The 8,096-nt window shown below is 35.5% G+C and overlaps 1 pseudogene; it reads right to left on the reverse strand.

Moving 5' to 3' along the window:
• Window positions 1-1,604: 1,604 nt before the first annotated feature.
• On the reverse strand, window positions 1,605-2,094 carry Rps19-ps9 (ribosomal protein S19, pseudogene 9; annotated as a pseudogene).
• Between the last annotated feature and the right edge of the window lie 6,002 nt (window positions 2,095-8,096).

An 8,096-nucleotide genomic window follows, 5' to 3' on the forward strand; every position in this document is an offset into this window, starting at 1 on the left:
ATTTACCTGTCTCATATACATTTTCTTGTGGAAAGCTATACTCTATTGTATACTTCAAATCAAAGCTTTTATCCCATCTTGGGGCAGCAAACAAAATCTGTGTGTTCCACACCAGTGAAGTCAAATGAATTATGCATAAGAAGTGCTGTTATAGAGAACCGCACATCTTCAGAGCAAGAATTTGTGAAGTGAGGGTAGTGGTGTCACTGCAGAAGTATGGACCCTCCCAAGAATATGCAAGGGCCTAAAACTAAAACACTACAAACAACACTTATGAAAAAAGAAAAACAAAGCAAACCTTTCCCAGTTCCATAGTGCCACACAACATACTTAGGACATACATTTTATTATAGAAACAGTTCACAAGTCAGGACTTCCTGCAGCACACTGGACAGAGATTTGACTCTCCAGAGGGTTCTCTGTGATACTAATTAAAGTATAATGAATTAATAATGCACCTGGGCCAATCTGAAGGAGAAACACAGTAACATGTACATGTATGTAACTTTAAAAGACATGACAAAGAACTCTATTCCTCTCAAGCGACCAGCTGTTTGAACTACTCGCTAAATCTTTTGAGTGCAGAAGAAGACATACTCATTTTGTTCATACATGTTCCACAAATTCTAGGAAGAACAGTTCCAGTAAAAAATAGTTCTTGCCAATTCTTGAGAAGTGCATGTCCTTTGCAACATATGTCCTTTGTTGAGGTAGTGAGTAAAGCCTCCCACATGGGATTGAATTCTCATCTATGATAGCATAATTGTTGAGAATTAAAAGACATATTTATCTGCTATACTAAGTTACATGTCCTATAAAATCCAAAATACTGTCTGATGAGAATTGAAGAGAGCCCCACCTATTATATGCTGTGTGACAAGCATTCCCTGTAAACACTCTGTGAGGTGACGAGACAGGGGTTTTGCAGCAGTCTGCAGTTTGCCTTTCCCTGCTGCAAAAACCGTCTCCTTACTTCACAGAATGTCCATGGGAGGTTTTCTTCACCCTTAAAGTATATCACACTTATTTTCCTTGGCCCTCTATTGGTATTCTGCAGTAATTACATAGAAAATATATTTTATTCCCAAATACATCCAGGTAACTTAACTTTACTCATTTTATTCTATACCTCTTTTTCCTCATGGTACTTTCCTTCCAATTCTTCAGTGACTGCTGAACACTATAGAGGGCCCAGCTTCTAAATATTTTGGCACTGTTTTTTATATAGAAGGCAGATACTTTTCAAGTTTGCATAAATGATCATTCAAAAAGGAAGTCGGATATATTGTGTTCCTTTGGTGAAGCCTGCCCCAGTCATTCCTATTTAGTGAATCCCAGCCTTGTAGTGTAGAAGTTTCCAAAGCTCCCCTGGTAAACTGCCAACCTCTTTGGTTCTGAATATCATGGCTTCATAAGCTTACAACCTCATATGGAACTGCAGTAGAATTCTGTATTGAGCATAAAAACTGCCAGTTGAAAAGTTTTCTGGATATTCAATGACCAGAAATTAAGTTAAAATCAAACAGATAATGAATCTAAAGTTTTTTTCCTCCATCTTTATTAAATTGGGTATTTCTTTTTTTTTTTTTAATGAATGAGGCAATTTATTAACCCAGCATCCTTTGTTCTAATGCTTCTTGTTGGCAGCTGCCACCTGTCCGGCGATCCTGCCCAGATCTCTCTGTCCCTAAGGTGTTAGCTTGCGGCCCCTGTCTTGGTCCTTTTCCACCATTTTCAACCCCTTCAGGGGTTGGAGGACCCGGAGGGTGGGCCACACTCTTAGAGCCTCTGCTGAAGTGGCTGGGCCTAACACCCTTTCTCTGCAGACCTCCTTAGATCTTGGTCATGGAACCAACCCCAGTACCACCACGGAGGTACAGGTGCCGTGCTGTGGAAGCAGCTCTTGTGTAGAGTGCTGTGGAAACAGCTCGTGTGTAGAACCAGTTCTCAACATATGGGGCAAGCTCTTTATGTTTGCCAGCTTGACTGTGTCCACCCATTCTGGACTTTCAGCTTCCCAGACTTTTTGAGGAAGGCTGCCAGAGCTCTGACGAACTCCTGCTGGTTAACATCTTTTACAGCAACTCCAGGCATCTTGCAGCCTCTGCTCTGCCAGCCAGGGGAAAGGGCAAATTGGGTATTTCTTATTTACATTTCAATTGTTATTCCCTTTCCCCGTTTCCAGGCCAACATCCTCCTAACCTCTCCCCCTCCCCTTCTATATGGGTGTTCCCCTCACAATCCTTCCCCCATTACAGCCCTCCCCCCAACAATCCCGTTCACTGGGGGTTCAGTCTTGGCAGGACCAAGGGCTTCCCCGTCCACTGGTGCTCTTACTAGACTATTCATTGCTACCTATCAGGTCAGAGCCCAGGGTCAGTCCATGTATAGTCTTTGGGAAGTGGCTTAGTCCCTGGAAGCTCTGGTTGGTTGGCATTGTAGTTCATATGGGGTCTCAAGCCCCTTCAAGCTCATTCAGTCCTTTCTCTGAATCCTTCAACTGGGGTCTCATTCTTAGTTCAGTGGTTTGCTGCTGGCATTAGCCTATGTATTTGCTGTAGAATGGATGGAACTGGAAAATATCTAAAGTATTTTTGACAGTGCATGTCAATGTTGCGTTTAATGATGTCACTGGAAACTTCGTTCTGATCCTGGTATTTGTAGACTTTAAGCTGCACTTGCTGTTATATAATACAATACCAGCGAACACTGCCTAAAACAACCCAGGAAGGACATGAGAGTATTGTGTGCTATGAATTGCTGTCTTATTGTGAAAACAAGGCGTTTTCTTTTAAAAGAAATGTACAGGTTTACTTATAGAAAATAAGGACTTTCAATATTTTTCCTCCAATATTTCTCAACATTTAAATTACATACCCTTGTATGCATTATGTCAGAGTATTTGACCTAGAAATTGCTGTTTGACTTGCATTTCATTTAAAGAAATTATTGAGTGGGTTTTTACATCAGTTTAAGAAAGTCGTATAAACAATTTCTTTTATGATTCTACTAATGACTGCAAATTTGTATTACCCAAACATATGCAAAGTTATTGAAAAACTCATGATATGTTATATGAGTATGCAAAATGCCATTTTCAAGACTGACTAATATAAAATGAAAATGTTGACCAACTCTGAAAACCACTGAATGATGTATTATATTATGTTGAACAATCATCATGGTTTATATTTCTATGTAAATTGAAAGCACACATCTCATTTGTGGCATATTTTGCTTTGAATGAAAATAAAATAATATAGTACATAATCTAATATTTTAAATTAAAATTATTTATTAGCAGAATTGATCCAATTTATACATCTATCATATATATCTCTGTACCTAGGTCATGTTAAAATTTCTCAAATCCATATTGATCAAAGACTTCAACATTAAACTGGATATATTATATCTAACAGAAAAGAAAGAATATACTATCTTTGAGTAACTTGGTACAGGAGGCATCTTTTGGAACAGAACACCCAGTAACTCAGGCACTAGAATCAAGTTCATGAATTGGACCTCATGAAACTGAACAGCTGTTATAAGGCAAAGGACACTGTCAATAGGACAAAATAGCAGCATACAGAATGGGAAAAATCTCTGCCAACCCTACATCTGACAAGAGGGTAAATGCAAACTATGTAAAGAACTCAAGAAGTTATACACCAAAACCCCAAAGAATCCAGTAAAAAATTGGGTACAGAGACAAACAGAATTCTCAAAAAAAAAATCTAAGGGCCAAGAAACACTTAAAGAAACGTTTATTTTCCTTAGTTATAAAGGAAATGCAAATCAAATCGACACTGAATTCCATCTTACAAGTATTAGAATGACTAAGATAAAATACTCAAGAGACAGCACTGGTGATTTTGTGGAGAAAGGGGAAGACTCTCTATTGCTGGCAGGAGTGAAAACTTGTACAACCAACCTGGAAATCAATTTGGGAGTTTCTCAGAAAATTGGGAATAGTTCTACCTCAAAACCTAGCCATACGACTCTGGGCATATACACAAGAGATGCTCCACCATCCCACAAGGACTTTGCTTAACTGTTCATACAACCTTATTTGTAATAGTCAGAAACTAGAAACAACCCTGATGTCCCACAATGGAAGAATGGATGCAGGAAATGTGGTTCATTTACACAGTTGAATTCTATTCAGCTGTTAAAAATGAGGACATCATGAATCTTGCAGACAAATGGATGGAACTACAAAATATGAGCCTAAGTGATATAACCCAGACTATCTTAATTCCTCCAGTTTTACTTGCTAGAATAGTATCTGGTTAAAAAAAAAAGAAAATAAGTACAGCATGTTGGTGAATTTTATGAATGGGTGAATTAACAATTGACAAATTATCATTCAGTATAACAATAAGAATGGCTCTCATTTTAATTAAATGTGTATTTTTAACAGTCTGTTGTGAATGTTTAACAATTTTCTTTCCAGTTTTGAACATTTGTGATAATGTAAAAGCCTTATATTTTTAAGAAGAAAGTGACTCAAACTAGTGGTCTGAAATATTTTTTTAGTTTTTGGGAATTATTTTTATAAATTTGTTCTTAAAATTACTCAATAGTCTAGGTTTGAGAAAATAATATAAAGTAACCAACACATGTGTGCATAAACACAACCATGTGAGAGTAATTTCATAATCACTATCCTTAAGTACACAAAAAGCACTGATTTTTTTTTGGTTTCAACAAATGTTTTAAGTTTGTGTTTTAAGCTTTTGCAATATAGATTTTTGAACATTATACTGATAATATAATTTTAATTTGTATTTATTGTAAAATATATTTTATATTCTAAGTTATAATTAATATGACTACATAATTCAATATATTGATGTACTAATATCTTTTATAAATCTTGGAAGCTTACTGCTAAATAAGCTCATATTTTTTCGTTCTTCTGAACTCTGGCTAGCTGATTAAACTCAGCTACTATGGGCCAAACTCCTCTCCAAGATTCCTGAATTCAATAAGACTCATCTCAGCTTCTCCGGAATTACTCTTACTGGCCTCAATCTAACACTGGAAATGTGTTCTAAACTTTTGAATCCTTCTAATCTCTACCTTCAACTGCCTCTGCTGACCTACACTGAACTTGATGAACTGATGAACAAACTCAACTCTACTACACTAAACACAAGTCACTGACTCCAAATGACTTGATTAACTGACTTCTCTCTCCCTGCTCTGCTCTTAAGCAACTTCTCTTTCATGTGCTGTTCTCAAGAGAGTTGGGTGTCTCCTATCTTTTACCCATTCTGTCAAATCTTTCTCTAATACATCACTTTGTCTGCCCCTCAATCAGACATCACTTTCAAATATGTCTGTTTCCTTTTACAAACTAATTTTACCTTGAAGATATGCACTAAGAGTGCCTCTGCATTACAGCTGGATCACGAAGTCTTTGGATGTAATCTCTTGCCAGAATAGCCATTTTACTATATTGAAATTCCTCTACACATTAAAATATGCTTTTTCATATTCATTAGGAATTGAGAGCAAGTGAAATGAAGTAGAATCTATTCCCCAAATGAAGTAGTATTATTTTATTAAATAATAGACCAATGGAAGCAAATATCTAAACAGGAATGAAAACACATACATTTTTGATGTAAATGTAATGTGTTCTATTATATGGCCTTCTATTTAGAAGAGTTATGATAATTATTATGTGTTGTTTCAATTATATATACTTTAAATTTGAGTATAATATTTTTGCATTAATTATAAACTTTGTTTATTATGTTAACTTTGTTTATCATGATAGCTTTGTTTATTATGATATTGAATAAGAAAAATGTATTGAGTTTGGTCTAAGAATTAATGAATGTTCCAGTAAAATAATACTTGATAATAGTTAATAACACATAGCAATTATTTTATTTTTATTTTAATGGAAAGACTACATGAATAAAGCTTTAGACTAGAATAGGATTAGTGCCCAGTACTTCTATGCTCTTAGACATGGTTTATCTCTTAACATCTTAAAATTATATTATTTCTTAATAATACAAAGAACAGTTCTCAACAAGACACAAATTGCACCCTTATCAAGACACCTCTAAGTATCTAAAGGCCTGTTTTCCACATGGTGAATGAACATTCTTCGGGAACCTACTGAGTTAGAAGGCAAAACAGTGCATCATCAGAAGACCAAATTTTATAACCAACATTTTTGTATTAAAACAAACAAACAAACAAACAATCTCCAGCGTCGAGGTTTTGTTGTGTTGTTAAACTGGTAAGGAAAGATGCACGCAATATGACTTAACATTTGGACTATCCCAAAACTGAAGCAAGCCCATGAGAAAATGCTGATCCTTGTGCAAGACAAGCGATTGCTCTCTGAAGGCCCCCTAAGGAAGTTTACTGTTTGAATTCTGAAGCTACTTTGGCATGGAATGAAAACAGTTGATGGGTGAAGTGGTGTGTGGTGAGTCTATCTAGAATAGTTAAAAAATCGTTTTAATATGGAATTTGAAGGTAATTTATATGAGCTTCATGTGTTATAATTTTGAGAGTGTTCAAGTCTCTAAGAACCTTGAACATAGTCAGATTGTCCTTAAAATGTTTAATCTTAATAGGATATCTTTGTGCCATAAGTAGCTGATAAAAAAGATGACAGTCGATTTGATTTAACATATAAAAATGTAAAAAGGAGTTTTAAACTTTTAATTTCTATCTATTCCAGACCTGACATAAAGGGAGAATGGTCCTGTGGAAGCCAATGCCAGGATTACCTGCAAAACAAACCAAGAATACATCATTATGAAGGAGAAACCAATTGAGAACAGTTGCAGCTAAATTATTCTGGAGAAGTTAACTAAGCCAGGAAGGGAAAACGCCACTTAACTGTGTCACAGGAGGATTTATGAGTAAAAGTTTGTTCTACATAACCCTGTTGGGGTATGGCACCTGATGTCTTGGCAAGGCTGTATCATTACAATAGGAAACTTGGTCCCTTCCCATGTATTATCCTACTCCTTCAGGACTCTGCACACTGTACACAATATTTCAAATTCACAGCTATAGAAAGTTTCTGTAGCACAGCCTTCTGTAGCTTCATGGGGCTAAACTCTTCTCCATCATCACTCTTAGTCAAATTTTATTATAGAAAACAACAAATATGTCAAATCAAAGCTGAAAAATGTTCCTTGAATGTTTACTTTCTCTCAGAGAGCTGGTCATTGGACAGTTCTAGGCACATGGCTGAAGGCAATTCCCGCTGTCATTGTGTATTCTGTTGCTTTTATTGCTCACTTCTTGGGAAGAAGCTAAGTACGACTTAGGTCCAGATGGTAAAGATATTTTCAGTTCCCACTGTTTGCTTTTCTTGTGACAATACAAACGACTCCACAGGACCTTCTAAAGTATCTCCTGTGAAACCTTTAATCATTTTTATTCATATGGATATTAGATATCAGTCATAAATTATATCAGCAGCTTAATAAATTTTATTCTCATAAAGTTAAACTTAATACTTCCCTATTCTTGAGGTAGGGTATTAAGTAGGAAATATCTTTTTTAAAATATCATGAAAGGAGTGTTAATCTTTATTGCATTGATGTGCTCTTAGAGAAATAAAGTCTAAGAAATAAGAAAACATGTTGAAGTTAAGTTGTTTTTATAAACATCTAGGTTTAATAGGCAGGGGAAGCCCTGCAGTGTCATCTTTAATTTGTATAAATAATTTATCACTAGAATCCCCTTGCCTAGAATTAATATAGATATGTTACAACTTATTTTTCCATATGCCCTTTAGCTTATAACTACATCAAAGTAGTTTTAGTCATTCAAAATAGAGTAGTCCCCTTGAGCATGTGGGTATGTTATTTGTATGATGTTTCTGGATTATTTGAAAGACCACAGGTTATATATTAACATGGGAGCATTTGCCATTGACACTGGCTTTGATTCTTCTCTCTCAAGTTGATATGGCTTAGCTGGACTAAGTGTATTTTTTATACTCCAAATTTATTAATAATAAATTTTCTATGAAAAGCTGTATAGTAACTAAGAAACCAAACTTTGCAGAAAATTTTATTCAAATATAAGCATAAAAGATAAATTCCCTT

This window comes from Rattus norvegicus, chromosome 2, assembly GCF_021556685.1.
Source record: "Rattus norvegicus strain SHRSP/BbbUtx chromosome 2, alternate assembly SHRSP_T2T, whole genome shotgun sequence".
NCBI lineage: Eukaryota > Metazoa > Chordata > Mammalia > Rodentia > Muridae > Rattus > Rattus norvegicus.